Source organism: Ambystoma mexicanum, chromosome 3p (genome assembly GCF_040938575.1).
Source record: "Ambystoma mexicanum isolate Mex_15411 chromosome 3p, UKY_AmexF1_1, whole genome shotgun sequence".
Taxonomy (NCBI): Eukaryota; Metazoa; Chordata; class Amphibia; order Caudata; family Ambystomatidae; genus Ambystoma; species Ambystoma mexicanum.
Genome location: NC_090925.1, coordinates 365,889,266 through 365,909,475, shown reverse-complemented (window position 1 = coordinate 365,909,475; position 20,210 = coordinate 365,889,266). Strand labels below are relative to the sequence as shown.

Below are 20,210 nucleotides of genomic sequence, written 5' to 3'. Positions count from 1 at the left end.
AGCACATTATTCAATTGCACTTACATTATGATCACAGTTCTAATAAAAAAAGGGATTGGTTGTCCTATCCCAATAAAAACATGTCAGCTTCTTGCCAAATATGAAAAGAGGCAGCAGTCACCACTAAAGACTTAGCCAAAGTCAAACAAGAACAAAATTGGTTTGTTTGTTTATTTTATTTATTAAGAACAAAATTGGTAATTCTGAATGTGGATAAGGTTACAGACAAATTTTGCGTACTCCCTAACAAATAATTTGTTAAGTCTGGCACATGCTGTCGAGGTGTCCCGTGTGATGGATGAAACTTAAATACTGTTCTTATACCGCGCATGCCTCTCATTCCATCTGATAATGTTTAGCCTTTTCAATGACCATTAATACGTCACAAGGACCTACGCCCCCTTCCTGGAAGCGATCAGTGGTAATTCCGATATTTAGGGGCACAGAAGTGACCCTTTCAATTACAGACCGATATTGACCTTTAAGATATGCTAGAATAGCATATGTTAGGCTGGGATCAGCTAGTTAAAGCGTAATTGAGTTATAAACCTTCTCAAATCTGCAATATCAGATTTAATGATGTATTCAAATGGCTTTCAGAAAGGAAATCCCTGCCCAACATATGCAATATATATTTGCTTAGTTGTGAGATTCTCCATATTAAGTATACAATCCCATGCTCGCACTTTAGTCTGTAGATCCTTCATGAGCGCACCATAATTAAAACGCAGAGCCAAGGGCCAATTTCCTCATGTTATCTCCCAAGCTGGTTTGAGCTCAGTGAGCACCTTAGGAGTTCCACAATCTTTATTAAGCAAGTTAGCAAACAACCTGAGTAATGAGTACTCATTATCTAGCTCCGCCAAAATTGTCAAATGAAGGTTACTCCACAAGGTCATAAAGGAAATCAATCCTAGCTCGCAAAGTATAGCCTCAATAGAGACAATTTTTGGTAGCCCGAACACAGGACGCCAACGTTTATCCTCAATGAGGATAAGCCATTTAACCTGTTTTTCTACGAAAATGTCAATTCCATACAGTAATAATGGTATAATACTTGTTTTATATACCTTCAATGATCCTTCTACAGAATGGCCACCTTTGAGAGCAACATAAACTTTACTTGCTTCAAATGTCCTAAAAGCTTTTGGAACCAAGCTATTTTCTAAATGTACTATGCTTGGCTTATTAGTTATTGGGACCCCTAAATACACATAAGACTCAACCACCTAATTCGCGATCTCATCAAGCTTCCAAACAAAGTTGTTCACTTTCTTCTTTCTATTGTCTATTATTAATATTTTCATTTTTTGAAATGTATCTTAAAGTTGTTGTTTTTGGCATATGTGTTCAGTGCATGCAGAGATCTCTGCAGTCTCCATTTTTCTTTTCGAATTTATTTCAGTGGCCAAAACCCAGAGGCATTTAGGCGCTAGTTACAGAAAGTGCATTGTACAGTTAAAAAGTGTATTAACACGCATAAGAGTTACAGGATAAGTACACAGTTTAGCAAAGCCAAGCCTCGTGATACGGGGCGCTACTACAGATGTGCAAACAAGCATAAGGATAAAATCAGTGGGTGTACATGGTCTGGTAAAGCATCGCCTCATGGTAAGGGGGCTACGTCAGGTGTGCAAAAAAGCAAAAAGATAAAATCGGAGGGTGTGCACGGTCTGGTAAAGCCATGCCTCATGGCTACTTCAGGGTGTGTTAAGATGGATTTCTGAACTCTCATCTGGTGGGCAGATATTGAGAAGGCCAGCCTAGTTTCTTGGAACCGGGTAACCTTCTGGACAAGCCAGACCAATCAAGGTAACTATGGCGGTGGTCAAGACTAGGTCTCAGGAGGGGTGAGGGTGACTGAAGGACCTCAATGAGCACACAGAGTAAAGGACACTTACAAATCACTCTCAGTCAGGAGTATATATATATATATATATATATATATATATATATATATATATATATATATATATATATATATATATATATATATATATATCAAAAATACAACAACATTTATTCCAAGGCCTTTGCAATGCAACACACAGTAATAAAGTCACAGCAATACTATTAAACCAATACAATCCTATCTATACACATATATACAAGACCAATGTGGTCTAAAGGATGAATGCACCAAATGGGTCCACAACCTAAACAGGGAAGAAGCAGGCAGTGCAAATAGTCTTTAGGCCCTTCTCCACCAAACATAATCCTAACTGAAAGGCAGTCCAATCCCTAAAATGAGGGGAGCCTAATGCTCAAATGTACTTGCGATGCTGGCGCACGCGGTAGTTCAAATGGGCAAAGCAGGGTCTTTTGTAGGGGCTGTAGCAGCTCAGGATGGTAGGTGAGGTGATGCAGAATAGGTTCCCACTATTAGAGGAGGGCCTCCACTTGAGAGCAGAATGAGTGTTATGTTGATTAGTAGTTGATTCTTTAAACTGGTCAGGGCCCGGTCATTGGTCGATGTGCAGAGCTATATTGGCAGATCACTGCATGCCAGGTGCACAAGCTCCGGCCAGAATCCTGACCCATAGCCAAACAGAGAAATTATGACAGACACAAAAATCTGCTGCTGGTAACGATCCCATTCCGCATAGCAACACTGACATAGAAGAGAGAGACTAACAGTGTAGCCTTAGATCTGGGTCCGCAGCCCGCCATACTAACACCGCCTCATACCACCATTGACAGGGTAAACCACAGGGGCAGGGGCACGGGCCAATCCTCATTTGTAATAAATACAAAACCACTTCAGGTAAACACAAATTGTAGAGGAGATGGAAACAGTTAGCAAAGGCCAATCACACTATATTAAGCTAACGAGGAAACAGATGCACAAATCAGATCCCTCATTTTTTTCAATCCATATATAAAAAGAAGCACCAAGGGGGCGTGGCTAGCTGATAAATGCTTCTCCGGTGCGCTCCTACACCCGAGCCCATTCCATATGCCCTAACCCCCTCTAGAAATGTCAGATTTGAACTGAAAAGCAGGGGAGAGGTGTCCGAACTGGTGGTGGAACACCCCCAAAATTTAGAGCTGATCAGCCGGCAGAGTGGCGAGGACGGGCTGCTGAGACTTCCCAGACCGAAACAGGCAAAATGGCGTCCGGCTCATCTTCAGCACCCAATGACCACAGCGCCGCATATGTGAGGCCACAGCCAAGAGAAAGCCCTGTGGTCGGGGGGCACTGGCAGAGCTTCGGTGCAGTTCGACTGAGAGGCTGGGATCCTCACTGCTGGCTCTGGATGCAGGGGGTGGACTGGAGGCTCCAGCGCTGAAGCGGCATCCGAAGCAGGGTACTGACAGGCTCTGGAGAGACCATCTGAGTGCAAACCATGCTGGCCCACCCGAGGACCCAAATCGGTGACCAGGAGACGTGACCCTGCTGCAGGGAGGAGCTCTCTCCTGAATGGGATGCCAGCAAAATCATATACGAGCCTCCGAGCTGTGCACTGATCGCATGCAGCCTCCTACATATTGCGCCTAGAAACACTTGTGTACAGGCACGTTATAAATGACTTATCATATCATAATTCAACTCCAGTCGCTGGGTGGGGTCCCCTGCCTTCAGTGGCTATGTCTCGGCAGTTAAGCAATACAGTACCCCAGTTCCTCTACTGAATAAGCACTCCGGCTAACATTTTTTAAAAGGGATTCCTGATCAAATCTACCCCCATGGACCCTTGGGTGAAGCATCAATTGAAGCCTGCCTGCCTCCGATGGGGAAAGGCCGAAGCTGATCAGCCATAGAGGAGGGGAAGACCGAGCAGCCAGGTGGGGGCGCATGAAAGAACTTAGACCTCATAGGTGGGTTGTGGAAGAAATCCCTGGGCCACTCCCTTGATGGGGAGTCCACTGCCTACACCCAAGGTGAACGGAGCAGATGCCAAGGGGAAGACACAAGGTGTCAGCATTTCCCTGCGAGGGTGCAACAACTTTATTGTGGCTTGTCTCTTCCCTCCCATCCCCACGGGTAGTGAACCTGGGTGTATTAGCCTACTTGTTCGAAAAACATTTGATGTTTTACTTTTGACCGAATTTTTTTGATCCTTTTCTTGGTTGAAATTCGGTCAAATTTAATTAAATATATATGTGGGGTGGGGTAAGGGAATAGGGGTGGAGTTTCGGGGGATATCCCCCAGAAATTGCGACCAAAAAAAGACCCATACAATTCGGTCAAATGTGAAAAGGTCAAATATTTTCGACCAAGTAGACTTAAACCAACCTGGGTGCCTTGTGGAGCAGCATTCGTGGCGGTGGTCTGAGCCTGGGAGGCAGTGATCGAGGCAGGCAGAGAAGAAGTTGGGGAAAGCGGCAGACAGAGGTACAATCTAGCTGGAGGTGAGAGGGAAAGGTACAGCATACCCCTAAAGGTTGTAAGCCCCTGCAGCGGCAAGCCAGGACAGAGACTACAGGCCCCTGAGAGTTGGCATGGCGGAACAGATGACAAAGCAGAAAGGGCCCACGTCTGAGGACATAAAAGCGCTCATGCAGGGGTCCGAGGCTCAGAAGTGCAGCAATCGACCGCGGAGCAGATACACCTGCCTCCCCATCTCACCAGGAGGTTGATGACCCACTGACAAGGAGATCGGACTGACCAACTACGCTGCAGGAACAAAAACACAAAGACACTGCTGGCGACCTTACCAAACGTATAGCAGATCTTAACAAAAAATGCCCTTGCGTTGGAACGAAGGGTGGAATGAAGTAGAAACCGCAATAATTGAGCAGGGGCACGAAGAGGATGAACTAGCACAGCGGGTGATATCCTTGGAACAGCACATGAAACAGGACCTTACCAAGCAGTAAGATGCCGAAAATAGATCCCCGGCAGAATAATATACTTATTCAAGGGATCCCTAAGTCAATATCGTATTTGAAATATGTGGTGGCACTGTTCCAAAATGTGCTGGATTCATCAGCCGAACGAGAGGTTTCCTGGTCCGAGCCCACCGCTTGTACTCTCCTTACCAGGTGAGCAGGACTTTGACTCTGTATCAGGTGAAGGAGGAAATCATGCATGCTGCGCGGAAAAAAGAGCCGGTCCGTTTTGATTGGAAAGGTCAATTATACACTATCTCCAAGGAAGAAGAAGCCGCTGATCTGATGGAGGGGGATGAGAGCCAAGTCCTAAGGTCCAGGAGGGAGATCCAGAGGAGGACTTGTCCGCAATGCCTCTTCCTAAGAGGGACAAGTGGAAGATGGGTGTCTGTATGCAAAAGGAAGGAGTAAGGGAGGCCGGAACGCAGCCTCCACATGACTAATACTGGACAGGGCATTTTTGGGGGGGGTTGCATATCTTAGGTGGCCTTGGGAGGCTGACTTACCTATTGGCCAGGACAGCGCCAGCCCTATGTAGAGTGAAGATTAGGATTGGTGGGGATTCTCACATCAGGAAATTACTTGTGGGGAATAAAGGGGGACAGAGGCACAGGTAGGGTGTTGGAATATAAAAAAGTTACTCACTCTAGTGACTATCTTACTCCTAGTCCATAGTCCCTTTTCCTCCATACTTTTGGGACCGGAGCACTTCTGTAAAAAAACATCAAATTGAATAAATGTGTCCTTCTCTTTTTACGCGAGGTACCGCATGTGGCCGTAACCCTTCCCTCCTTAGCTCTGCCCGCGCATCGCCCTTCAGTCCTTTTCTATTGTCAGGTCTGAGACCATTAAGCAATAAAAGAGGATACTTATTAGAGGGGACGGCGGGCGGGTGTATGGAGGAAAGGGGACTATGGACCAGGAGTAACATAGTCACTACAGTGAGTAACTTTGTTATACTCCTACGTCCCGTCCCCTTTCCTCCATACTTTTGGGAGTTTAGCAAGCACTCCTCACAGGAAAACTAGTGGATGGAACTCCCTTACTGAAAGAGGTTCTTAAGAACAGCCTGACCAAATTGAGCATTGGCTCTGGAGCTCAGGTCTAAGCAGTAATGCTTACAAAAATCTGATGGGGAAGCCCACGTAGCTGCTCTGGCAATGGTTTCCGATGGAACATATTTCTGGAAGGCAACGGCAGCCGCCTTGCCCCATACAAGATGGGCATGAATACCTTTTGGAGGCTGAAGGCCCTGAACGGTATACGCCTCTGATGTACAGGAAGCAATCCATCGAGAGATAGTTGCTTTCGAGGCCGGCTTTCCTTTCGGATCTTCGAAGGTCACAAAAAAATGGGAAGCGTTCCTAAGTTTAGATGTTATGTCCAAGGTAAACTAAAGAGCTCGTCTGACATCAAAAATGGGGAATACCCTCTCGCCATCTGAGGCCAGGTCTGGAAAGAAGACTGGTAAAGAAATAGACTGGTTCAGATGAAAATCGGATACCACCTTTGGAAGGAAAGAAGGATTAGTCCGGAGGACAACCTTTGCCTTATGAAAGGTGAGGAATGGATGTTCTACAGACAAGGATTGAAGCTCGCTTGCACGCCTTGCCGAAGATACTGCAACCAGAAAAGCCATTTTCACTGAAAGGAACTTCAAGTCCACCATAGCCATGGGCTCAAAAGGTTTATGGCATAAGTAAGTGAGGACCACATTCAATTCCCACTTAGGATGCGGGTTGCGCACAGGTGGATAAAGATGCAATAGATCTGTAAAGTGCCCTTTAATGACAAGGTTTGTCAATGAAAAAGAGCAAGTGTCCGTGGATAGGTAAGCAGCGATAGCCGACAAATAAGTCCTACAAGACAAGACATGTATGCTTGAAGTTGCCAGGTGAGAAACAAAAGACAGGACTGTGTCAATGGTAGCATCCCTGGGGTCCATCTGCTTAGCTAAACACCAGTGACAGAACCAGAGCCACTTGCTCCTATACTGAGACCTTGTCGAAGGTTTTCTAGCCGCCTGGATAATATGCATATTTTCCGCGGACAAGTTGAAACTTTCTAAGGATTAGAACTCAGGCACCAGGCCACCAAGCTGAATGTTTGTGGGAAGGGGTGCCACATCTGCTGGTCACTCTGGTGAAGCAGGTCGGGAATCAGCGGAAGCCTGATCAGGGAGCATGCTGACAGATGCTGAAGCTCCGAAAACCAGAATCTGGCTGGCCACCAAGGGACTATGAACAGGAGAGTGAAATGTGTCGTGTTCCTGAGCTTGCATAGCGCCCAGTGAATCAGAGGAAGAGGCGGGAAGGCACAGGCCCTCATGTTGTGCCACGGAAATTCAAGAGCATCCCCCCAGGAAAGAAGCTCTGAGTCCGTTCCTGGAAGCATAAAGAGGAAGTTTCCTGTTTGACGACGTCGCAAAGAGGTCCACTTCTGGAGTGCTCCAATGGCAAAAAATGTCAGAGAGGATCTCTGTGTTCAGTACCCACTCGTAGTTGACCACCGCCCGTCGGCTGAGAGAGTCTGCAGTCACATTCAGTTGGCCCGGAATGTGTACTGCCAGCAGCCAAACACTGTGCTGAATGGCCCATTCCCAAATCTGACTGGCTAGATCTACTAGGGGAGGTGACCTGGTACCCCCCTGCTTGTTGATGTAAAACATGGACACCACATTGTCTGTGCGGATGTGGACCACTTTGCTCACAATCACTGGCTCGAAAGCTTTGAGCGCCAGGAAAATCACCAGAAGCTCCAGATAATTTATGGGAAATTGTCCTGTGGCGACCACAGGTCGAAAACCTGAAGATGATCCAACGTTGCACCCCACCCAATAAGGGAGGAGTCTGTCGTAATGGTCGTTTGAGGGGAGGGCTCCAGAAAAGAAGCACCACTGACAGATTGCTGGAAGATGACCACCATAGGAGATCTATCATCATGCTGGGTGGAACCGGAATCATTTTGGTGTCCGGGTCCACTGCCTGAAGCCAGGAGCTCCAAAGAGCCATCTGCGTGAGTCGCATCTTGAGAAGTGCAAGAGGAAAAGCAAGCATGCACGAGGCCATGTGGCCGAAAAGCCTCTGAAACCACCAGGCCGACATGCTCTCTGACTGAATGAAAACCTGACACGTAGTTAACAGATCCGCCATCCTATCCACAGTCACTCTGCAGTCGATTGTGAATATATGAATACCTGTGAATATCAGGTCCTGAGAGATTGTCATGGAGAATTTCCACCATTTCCACCAGTTCACCGACAGCCCAAGGCAGAACAGGAGCTGAAGGAGAGACTGAAGGTTGCTCGAGGCTTTCACTGGACAAGGACTGCGCAGATATGGATACATATGAATACCCTGTAGCCGAAGAAACACTGCTATGACCGACAACATCTTTGTGAAGACACGCAGCGCTGAGCTGAGACCAAAAGGGAGCACTCGGAATCGGAAATGCTCCGCTCCCAGGGAGAACCGCAGATATTTCCGATGCAGGCTCCAGATCAGGATAGGCATATACACATCCTGGAGGTACACAATGCAGAGCCAGTTGCCCTTCCGAAGAGAGGACTTTATTTGGCAGGGTGTGATCATTTTGAATTTCTCTTGGGGAAGAGAAAGCTTGAACTGGGAAAAGTCTAGGATGGTGCTAAGGCCAGCCTGGTTGGGTTTGGGCACCGTGAACAGACGAGAGTAGAAACCCTCCCCTCGTTCCACCAGGCGAACGGGTTCCACCGCCTTGAGGTCTAGAAGCTTCTGGACCTCGGTTCTGAGGGAGGGCGTCCCCGATTGCTGAAAGGGAGGATTGAAGGGTGAGGTAGGGGCAAGCGGAAGCCCGTCCGAGCGATGAACAAAACCCACCGGTCTTCGGCGATGGTTTGCCATGCCCCCAGATGAGACGAGATTCGTCTTCCCTTTGGAGTCTTGTGCGAGTGCCAAAAAATATCATTTTGCACACTTTTCGGCGAAGAGACTACCATTCCCTGAGGAGGAGGCTGAAGACCGAGAAAAAAATTGACCCCGTTGCTGTTTCCGATGGAAGCCACCTGACGGAGGATCAGTTCTGCGTGACCTGCGGTCCTGGAACAGCCTGAAGAGGACCGAAACTGGGATCCAGATCTTGCCGGTCTGCGTGCTCGCCTTAGTCTTTGTGAGCCCGTCATCCGTTGAGGAATCAAACAACTCTTTGCCATCAAAAGGCAGGTCCAGAACCTTATCTTGGACCTCCTTCGAGAACTTTGTTGCATGAAGCCAAGCTTGACGAGAGGAGTCCACCCCCAACATGAGGCCTCGAGATGAGATGTCAACATGGTGAGCAGCAGCCTCCAGCAAATCCTGCGCCAATACCCTGACGTCTGACAAACCACCTTTAAAGTCTTCCAGCCTGTCCCCAGAAATGAACTCCTGGAAGTCTGCCAAATCCCTCCACAGTTTCATATTTGCTGCTCCAAAATGAGCTCTGTGTTAGCCTGACACAATTGCAGTGCTGAGTTGGCATAAACCTTCTTGCCTAAGGAATCAAGCAACTTGTCTTCCTTGGCCAGAACAGAGCCGTAGCTGCAGAGGTCGCAGAGGACGGCTTGGCTTGCAGAGTGACGGCCGCTACCACTGTTGAGGAAGGGAGCGGACATGACGCCAAGGCTACTTCCTCAGAGGTGTAAAGCCTGTAACGGGCATCAATTCCCTTATTGATATGTAGCCCAGGGTGGGGTTATGATATGATATATGATATGGCATTTATAACGCGCCTATATACAAGTGTTTCAAGGCGTGACGAGGCAAGGGAGGCGGAATAGAGGGAAGACAGACAACGATCCTACTAGGCCAGGTGTCATTCAGATTGCGCAAGTGCATGGGAAGGGGAAGGAGGAGAAGTGCGGGGGGCAAGGGGGAGAGGCCAGTGCAGTACATGTGATAAGAAAAAAAATAAACAATAAGTAAAAGTACGGCCAGCAGGTGGCAAGTGCAAGGGCAAGTGCAGACGTCAGGTGCTGGTAGTGGGACTGTAGGGATACTATAACCAGAAAGGCAGTGCAGGAGTGCGACTGGTGGGGGAGGGGACCTGGGCCCGAGAACAGAGGGTGGCCAGAGCAGTTTCATTGTCAGCCAGGAAGTCAGCAAGGGAGAGGAGGAGAAAAAGCAGACGCAAGAGGATTTGAGGTGCTTCCGGAACCGAAGATGATTCTCCTCAAGTTTCAGGGAGGCTGTTCCAGAGGGAGGCCCCAGCCGAAGAAAGAGATCTACCATCAACTTGTTGCTTGGAGAAGCGACTGACCCTGAGGGAGTTTGAGGCGGATGAGCGAAGAGCCAGAGAAGGAAGGTATTTAGGAAGAGAGAGAGTTGAAGGTATTGAGGCCCCAGATGGCCTTGTGGACGATGCAGAGGGTTTTGAACTTAATCCTCGCAGCCATTGGGAGCCAGTGCAGAGATTTCAGTCCTGGAGAGATACGATCCCTGGGCTTGAGGCCAAGGACAAGTCTTGCAGTCCTGTTCTGGATAAGTTGTAGAGGGCGGAGAGTAGAAATAGGCAGATTTCGAAAGAGGCTGTTGCAATAGTCCAGCCTAGAGAGAACCAGAGCTCTGGAGACAGTGAGCTTCTGGGGGAAGGAGAGGAAAAGAAGAATACCTCTGAGGAGGTGCATCTGGTAGTGTGACTTCTTAGAGACGTCAGAGATGTGAGGAGAGAAGGAGAGTGTAGAGTCGAAGATGACCGTGAGGTTTTCAGCCTTGCATGTGGGAACAGGAAGAGGGCCAAGAGAGGCTGGCCAGAGAGCTACAGGAAAGGATGGAGCGGGTGTGCCAATGAGGAGAATCTCAGTCTTACTGGCATTAAGGCAGAGTTCATTGGCAGCACACCACTGCAGGATAGCAGACAGACAGTAAGAGAAGAGGGAAGTAGAAGAGGAGGCCGAGGGTAGCCTGAAGATGAGCTGGGTGTCATCCGCATAGCACTGAAAGTTGGGGCAGAGAGCGGCTATGCAGTTGGCCAGGATTGCCAGGTATTGGTTGAACAGCCAGAGAGAGAGAGGTTAGACCCCTGGGGGACACCACAGGCAGAGAAAAAGATAGCAGAGTGGAAGGACCCAAGTTGGACCTGGGAGGGTCGGTTGGAGAGGAAAGAAGTCAGCCACGCCAGAGCCTGATCAGTGATACCCAGGTTATCACGGAGCCGGTTGAGCAGGATGGCATGGTTGACAGTGTCAAAGGCAGAAGAGAGATCAGGCAGGATGAGAGCGCAATGGGTGTTAGAGTCAAGGTTGGAGAGCAGGTCTTCACGGATGTTCAGGAGAGCAGTTTCCGTGCTTCTGGCAGCTCTGAAGCCAGACTGATGGTCATTAAGACAACCAACAGATTCAGTGTGTAGATTAAGCTGGGAGATGGCCAGTTTCTCCAGGAGCTTGCCCAGGAAGGGAGTGATGGAGATTGGGCGATAGTTAGCCGGGCAGGAGCGGTCGGCAGAGGGTTTCTTAAGAAGGGGGTACACAAGGGAGTGCTTCAGGGGTGTGGTAAGACTCCAGTGGCGAAGGGGTGATTGCAGAAATCAGCCAGGGCAAGAGCCAGGGAGTCGATGTGGTCCTTGATAGTTTTGGAGGAACAGGGGTGAACCTCGATGAGACTTTCATAGATTGGACTTGTCTAGAAACCTTGTCTGCGGAGAACAGGGGAAAGGCAGAGAAGGAGGGAGGAGAGATGGCTGCAGAAAAGCCAGAGGAAGAGTAGGGAGTGGGGGAGGGAGAGGATAGGAGGAGAGAGAGGACAGGATGTCCTGAGTTTTAGAGATGAAGTGAGAAGCCAATGCTGTACAAAGGGCCTGGAAGGGGACAGGAGAGGTAGAGACTGCGGCACGATTGCCCAGTTCCTTGCAAATTTTAAAGAGTTCAGCCCAGTTGTTAGATGCCGCAGAGACGCTGGCTTGGATATGCGCTCTCTTCTTGATTAGGACAGAGAGCCGGTATTGCCTTTGCAGCAGGCCATCTTGTCAGAGGATGTACATGAAGCACGTCATTTCCTCTTGGCCACCCTACACTTGTGTTTTAGGGTGACGAGGTCTGAGTCGAACCAGGAGTTGCACTTGGCTTTGGGCTTCAGGCGGATTCTCATGACAGGGGCAAGGATATCAAGAGTATCAAATATAGCAGAGTGGAGCGTGGAGAGGGCTGTGTCAGGAGTCAGCTAGAGGGGGAGGGTGAGAAGGTGGCGGCGAAAGCCTCAGCTGACACGTGCTTCATGGGTCGGATGACCGAGAAGGTGGGTGGCAGTGATGGAAGTGGCTTGGCCTGAGGGGTAGGGAGGGTGCGGTGGGAGGAGAGGAGAAAGTGATCACTGCAGGAGAGAGAGTGGTGAGAGGGACAGAGAGGGGAAGGTCGGAGGAGATCAGAACATCAAGAGTATGCCCTGCAGAGTGAGTTGGGCCAGAGGGCAGAATAGTGAGTGAGCGAGAGTCGCAGAGGTTGCGAAAGAGTCCAGAGGGAGGACAGGAGGCATCCAGGTGGATGTTGAAGTCTCCAAGAAGGAGGAGTTGAGTAGCTGAGGCCTGGAATGAGGCGGAGAGGTCTGCTCATTCAGAGAGGAAGGATGAAATCTGAACAGGTGGCTGATAGATAGTAGCCACAGTAAGTGAATGGCTAGGGGTGAGCCTGTATAGGAGGCATTCAAAAGAGGAGTAGGCCTGCATAGGAGTGACAGAGGCAGGAATCCACTCGGGGAAGATCAGGGCTATACCCCCACCAGAGCGGTTGGCCCTGGGTGCGGAGAGGATCTTGTAGCCGCCAGGCGGGAGCGTATCAAAGCTCGTGATAGAGCTGGGCGTGAACCATGTCTCAGTGAGACCGAGGACATCAAGGTCAAGTTCTTCCAGAAGACGGCAGATATCAGAGGAGTATTTGATAGCAGAGCGAGAGTTTAGAGTGGCAATATGGAGAAGGTTGCCATCCTTGAAGGACTTCCGGTGAGGGGTACAGATCAGAGGTACGCCCTGCGGAGGTGTAGAAGGAGCCAAAGAGGGAAGAGGAAGACAAGGTAGCCAATGAAGAGGCAGAATGGGGGGGCGAGGTAGTCAAGGAAAGGGGAGAGGGGACAGCAGGAGAAGAAAGGAAGTTGATGAGGCGCGGGAAGCGTCTATCAAAGAGGTGAAGGTTGGCCTGAGGGCCTTGGACCAGGACAGTCCCATTAGAGTAAACATTAATGATGACCTGTCATGATGCCTACCCCCGGGCATCCGGATCAAGCCCATCAGCCCCGGGAGCAGGCATCCAGATATTTAATAAAACCCCAGCAGCCCCGGCTGGGGGCTGTCTAGGTTCAGTCCTGGCGCCTTAGGTGCCAGGCTCATAATAGAAATCAGTCAATCAGGCCACAGGCGCCAGGCTCATAGAGTTTACTTACCTCATGCAGACCATGCTGCAAATGAATCCAAGCCAACGTGAGGCCTGGATGGAACTATTTTACTACAGGGACTATTTTTTACTCGGGTGTGGTTCTAGGGACTTCTTACCTGGAACTACTTTGGAGGCTATTTAAACCACGCCCGAACAGCAGCACATGCTTCGCGTTATTCTGCATCCAGCAGCGTAACGCTCACCGTGCCTGCAGTCAGCATCCAGTCTTCAGCCACGTCCGTCTCGAAACCAGAGCTCCTAGCAATAGAAGAAAGAAGATGGAAAGGTTAGAAAACAGATATTATTTTAATCCTTACCTGAATTCCGGATCCATCACGTCTTCGAACTTGAAAAGGACATTATTCTACACGCGTCGCATCGCCAGCTGCAGTGCCGCGCCATACTCGCCAGTCCTCACAGCATTTTTCGATCCGGCGCAGCCTCCATCATTTTCTCCGCCGAATTCCACCATCTAGGGGACAAAGAAACATAAGGTGAGCCGAGAGAGCCAACAAATACAACCTCTCCACCATAGACTTACCTGATTAACAACCGGAGGCATTATTCTGTAACAAACCGCAACTTCTTACGCCGCACCTGTAAGGAGAGAGAAACCAGCAATTTAAACACACGCATCTTTTGCCGGACAGTGTTGGGTAATACAGAATCTTACCTGAACACCATCAGCTGCCATAAGACAATCTTCCCTTGGACCCATCTGCAACAGAAGAAAGGAATGTACAAGAGTGAACATCGGACATATTGAACTCTTTTGAACTTTATACTTACGGGTTCTCGCCTGGAACCTCGGAGTCAATATTCATCCGGAACTCTTCCAACGCCTTCAAACCAGTAAAGTAACTGGTATCTACCCACCCCTGTATTTCACGCAGGATGGAGAGCTCATCATTTACAAACATAAGGTGAGCTTACTGAAAGTGAATATCGGTGGTGATTAGTGGGGAGAACAGTGGGGTGCCATTACTAAAATCCACGGGTGGCTAAATCCCTTTGTCTACTTGCAGGAGAAAACTTCTACGGGTCAAGCAGACGAGATTAGGCGGTCCAGTCCAGTCTGTCATCTCTGCACTACGCTTCACATTGGAGGAGGTTGCAGCTGTCCGGGTCCGATCGATGCCCCTGTGGGAGCCAGCTGAGCGTAACAGACCTTAGAGGAATGGAAGGATGCCAGGAGGGTGTCCCAGTGAGTGCCACCATTAATGGGAGAAGAAGAGAAAGGGGAGAGCACAGAGACCATATGAAGGGTCCATAGGTCTGGTGAAGGCACAACAAAGAGGATGTCGGTGAGAGTTTCCTTGGAGGAGGCACTGGTGTAGGTGTTGGCGATAGGGAGGCCTGGGTTGGAGACCAGAATGTCCTTTTTAAACTTCTTCCTACCAGATTTAGTGAGGAGAGCAGGATAGACAATAGAGAAGCAGTTAGAAAAGATAGGAGAGACAGAGAGCACCACAGAGTAGGCGGGAGAGGAGGGGGGTGGAAGGGAGAGGGGAAGGTTTATCCCAGACTTTGCGGACCTCGGCCAGAACGTCCCTCTGCAGCTACAGGCCAGTGCGCTTCTGCGGAAACAAGGTGAGCGCCCCTTCCTGCAGAGCGGGTACCTCCAGTACTGGTATGTCAAGGAGTGACATTATGTCCAGGACCCGGTCAAGGAATGCTCTGACAGAGCAGGGCTGGTCCTCACTATCCTCATCTGCCTGAGGGTCATCCAGTACGCCAGGATCTGCCGGTTGCGATGAGACCGACGTCAAATTGACGCCTCGCTCTGCTGGAGTCTTGTCAACCGGAGACAAAGGAGGCAGAGGCTGGAAGAGCTGGACACGGGCCGGGAGGTAGAGGCGGTACCGCTGCCGGGATGACAGGTGCCGCGACTGGAACTGCCGGGGCAAGATGCGGCAACAGAGGGCCGATTTCCCAAAAAAGACCTTTAAAGTACTCCCTCATGGGCTCAGAGTTCTTTCCAAAAAAGGCATCCTCTACCGAAACTTTAGGCACTAGAGTGGGCAGAGGCCGTTCATGAGAGGCATACCCCCACAAAAGTAGTGAGGAAGGCTGCCAAGAGGGCCCGGCACCAACCGGGTCTACATAGACCAATGGGGCAGAAGTAGTAGGAAGTGAGACCGTATGCAGTAGTGGCATTCAAGCGCACCAGTCATAAGAGGGGCGGAACGGATTCACACTGTCCCGTGGAAAAGGTTGTCCACCAAAAAGAAGGTTCCCAGCACCCGCTGTCAATAGCGTGGGTGTGAGGGAAGAATCCAAAATGTCCACCGTAGACCACGGGGGAAGGCCCGCCTTTTTGTTAGCATCTGAGGAGAACTGCGTCACATGTGTGGATGAGGCAGGTAACTCCACAGACTGGTAAGGGGATTTGATTGAAACTTTAGCCGTGACACAAGGATCCTCGGCAGAGCTGGTACTATAGGGCCTTGGATGTTTATTGGACATCCTACCCCTTGAATTAGCCTCCAGGAGAGGAACCTCGGCAAAGCCAGTAACAGAAGAGATACGGTGAGCGACCGCTCCCTGTGCACCCTCAACAGAACCGGTATCACTGCAAGCTCAGGAATGTTGAGGAATCCACCTCACAGACAATATCTTAACTAGTCTCTCAGTTCTGTCGGTACACACCTTAGCCTCAATGAAAGGAACCTCAAAACAGAGTTCGTTTTGTATAGCATCCCCGAGAGGGTCCTCGAACCGTGGTTCGGTACAGAAAGACTCAACGGAGGCCTCAGGACGCACACCAGTGTCTGTATGGGAAGCTCCAAACAAGGAGACCTTGGAGCGAACTCCGGTACCCAAAGCCTCAGCACTACTAACTATTAGCACCTGATTGGTGAACCTCAGATCGTAATCCTGTGTCGGCAGGCCCCTCGCGGGAACCCTCTGATAAAACCCTGGTACGCCTATTAGGCCGGCGAGGCACCTCAGGGGAAACCCTGGCAGCAGAGCTCTTAAAGCCCCTCCCAGACTTAGAGGACCCCGGGAAGGAGACCCCCAGCCGGGGTGCCCTAAAAAGTAAGGAACTTACCAGGCGTCTCTTCTTTTCGTCGATGAAGAGTTGAAAATGTGGTGGAGGAACACTCTGGAAGATTTCCACCCACTGATGAAGACAATGCTAAAGTGCCCATACCGAAAAGGAGTCGCAATAGAAACACGAGTCCCAACGGTGATCCGGTCCCAGGCACTCCAAACAGAAAGAATGGGGATCCACCCTAGCGAAGCGACGCTCGCAGGAGGAACAAGATCCCAAACGATCTGGCATAGACGGAGGACTACACGACCGCAGAACCGGAGCAGGATTGGAGAAGGACAACGTCCAGTCCCGACCGTGCAGAGAAAAGGACTGAAGGGCCATGCGCAGGGCGGAGGTAAGGAGGGCGGGGTTACGGCCACGTGCGGTACCTCACGTAAAAAGAGCAGAAGGACACATTTTTTTCAATTTGATGCTTTTTTACAAAAGTGCTCCGGTCCCGTCCCACTGGACGGAATGTCCCAAAAGTATGGAGGAAAGGGGAAGGGACATAGGAGTATATCCCTTTATTGCCAGGGTGGTGAGGTATAACCCAGTGAATGGAAACGATGTTCACCATGTTGAATTACGGAGGTTTGACAGGGATTGGGGGGGGTTACGTTGTCAATTTACAGTTTACGATATGGTGGTGGTACACATGAGTTTTGGTCATTTTTATGACAGGGGGTTTCTGTCAGATTTTGTGGTACATGGAGGATCGATAATTGATGATGGCAGCTGAGATACATTTGATCTCCCTGAATGTGCAGGGACTAAATTCGCTGATCAATCCTGAGGCTCTTTAAGGGAGTTGCAAGCCTCTGTGGTGTGGCTGCAAGAGACACATTTGCTCCCCAAATATGAGGCCTGAGTGAGACACAAAGAAGTCTCAAACAGTACTTTGCATCTAGTGGCACCAAGAAGAGGGGGGTTGCAATCTCGTTTGCAAAAGATACAGATTTTACCCAGCAATTTCAATATAGAGATCCAGAAGGTCGCTACTTGGTCTTGGCGGCACAATTATTGGGCCAACTGGTGACCCTGATAGTGGTTTATGTGCCAAATGTGAAGCAGGACTAGTTCTTGATGGACCTGTTGGGAAAGTTAATGGGGTGGTGTGTGGGCAAGGTGCTGGTTAGGGGGGGACTTTAATTGCATTATGGAGCCCACCTCCATAGATGGTAGGAACAGGCAAGCATTGGTGCATTTTCTTAGGGAGTTGCACCTCATTGAAACATGGAGATTTGTTCACCCCCAAGTCAGGTCATACACACATTACTCTGCTGTGCATAGATGATTCTCATGAATTTACATGATTTCAGTGTTGGATACCTTCATACCGCAGGTGACTGATCTGGCAATTGGGGTGAAATACCGGTCAGACCAAGCTCCGGTCATCCCCGAGGGGCGGAACCCTTGGCACCCCCCTCGAGAGCCAGTAGACACTGGGGGCTGAATGATCTGCTGCTCAGGGACATCTCTCTGAGATCGGACATGGAAACAATTAGGAGAGACTGGGAAAAAGACAATGGGGAGGTGAACTGGTGTACGGTCTGGGAGCTGGCAAGGCCGTTATAAGGGGGGAATTTATTTCTCAGGTGACTGCCTTCCCGAGGGAAAAGGAGCTTCTATGGGTGGGGCTGGAACGGGAGGTGCAGGAAGCAGAATATTTGCATAAGGTCTGGGGTTTCCAGCAGGCCTGGTGGGACTTGATGAAGGCTAGGGCTAGGTTGGAGGCACATCTGGCGGACAGGTCGGCGCAGCTCCTAATACAAACCAAACAAACGTACTATCTGAGGGGGGGACAAAGTCAGCTGCTTTCTCGCGGGAAAATTAAGGAAGCAAAGAGCTAAAAACTATTTCACCCAATTGAAAAAATTGAAATTATGCAGCCATTCTATACCCAGGGCGTGCAAAGTGAGTCTCTAAACAGCGAAGTTCAGCAAGCCTTCCTGGGGAAAAAAGAACTACCCTGAATAACATTGGAAGATAGATTGTTTTTGGAAGCCCCAGTAACAGAGGAGGAGGTGGGCAGGGCTATTGAGACTCTCCCTAGGAATAAGGCTCCGGGGCCAGATGGGTTCCAGGTTGCTTATTATAAAACTTTCCGGAACATACTCACTGGCCCCATGACATGACAAAATTGTTCAACCGGATAAGGGGTATAGCCTCAAGCGTCCTGGGACCATCTACAACCACTTTAATACTAAAACCTGACCAAATGTACTAGCTATCGCCCTATCTCCTTGTTGAATGGAGATGCTAAGCTCTATGCAAAAGTATTGTCTCAGCGATTAACGGGGGTGCTACCAAACATCATACATCCTGATCAGGCAGGGTTTATTATGGGCAGGCATACCCAGGACAACATCCATAGGGCAGTGAACGTGGTGATATGGGGACGCAGAACAGCACAACAGTTGTCCATGATAGCCCTGGGTGCAACTAGAGCATTCAATAGCTTGGATTGACATTTCCTAAAACTAACGTTAGAGAGGTTTGGATGTGGGCTGACCTTTATATGCTTAGTTCTGACCAACATCCAGATACCCTCTATGAGATGGCCGATCAATGGGCAGCTCTAGACCCCAATCCCAGTTAAGAAAGGTACCCGGCAGGGATGCCTATTGTCGCCATTGATATTTGCCATGGCCATGGAGCCACTGGCGCAGGCGCTGAGGGCAGAGACAGAAATCCAGGGGATCACGATTAAAGGGGACACACATAAGATTGCACTATATGCAGAAGATGTACTATTGTTCCTCCGAGACACTGTGGGTTCACTTCTGAAGGTTATGAGGCTTCTGGAGGAGTTTGCGAAGGTTTCTGGTTTCAGCATTAACTATTCAAAATCAAAAGGGCTTAATGTCACAGAAGACTCAACCCTGGTGGACAGTTGGAGTCGGAGTATCCCCCTGACCTGGGAGCTAGAGACTATAGAATATTTGGGAGTAGAGTTGACTCCCACCTATGAGGGTCTGTATGCGGCCAATATTCCTGGCCTCTAGCGAGCACTGTTAGATGACCTTAAGAGGTGGGAAATGCAAGAACATTCCTGGTTTGCCCTGATAACAGCCATTAAGATTACCCTACTCCTGTGTTTTTTGTATACAGTAACCTCTCTTCCTATCCGGATCCCAATCCAAATTATCAAAAACCTAAAGAGGGAAATCCTGTGTTTTAGCTGGAGGGGAAGGAGGCCCAGGGAGCATAGGAGGGTCATTTTCCGGCCCCCAGGGTTGGCAGGCTTAGGAGTTCCTGCGATTGCTCGTTACTTCCTGGCATGATACAATGGTCCTCAGCAGATCCGCAAATGGGTTGGAGCACATTGGAACAAGGTGCCACAGATATTCTGCTAGGGTTTCTGAGATTCTTGGCGCAATCAGCGAGGGGGGCAGGGGTCCCATTACTCAAAACCACAAAGTATTCCCTCATCTACTGGGATAAAGCCCGGCGGGACAAGAAACTAACATTGGGATTGCACCCATACACACCGATGGGGCATAATACGAACTTCACTCCAGGCAGATCTCCTAATGTTTGGGTCAACTGGGCGGGGCAAGCAACCTTAACCCTAAGGGACTTTTACCAGGCAGGGGTTCTGTTGCAGTTTCAGGACTGTAAAAGCAAAATTGTTTTTAACGGAACAGGAACGTTTCCATTATGTCCATATCAGACACTGGACCACAAATAGTCTGGTCAGGGAAGCAGCTATTAGGGAGCCCATAGGCTTAGAGCGAACGGTGAGGGAGGGTTCGCCGACACGTGGAGTGGCGAGACTGATCGCCTGCTGGATGGGGCTACACCTGGGAACATTCTACCACACATGTCTAAGTGAGAGCAAGACCTGGGGGTCACCATAACGGAGGAGGAATGGGGGCAGATTTGGCACTGAACGCTTAAGAGTTGCAAATGCACAGCCGTCAAAGAATCAGCATATAAAATAGGTTTCCAATGGTATATGACCCC

General features: G+C 49.5%; 1 protein-coding gene across 3 annotated transcripts in view; it reads right to left on the bottom strand.

Moving 5' to 3' along the window:
• Window positions 1–20,210, bottom strand: part of DNMT3B (DNA methyltransferase 3 beta) — a 668,820-nt gene that overhangs the window by 168,159 nt on the left and 480,451 nt on the right. The window lies entirely within an intron of this gene.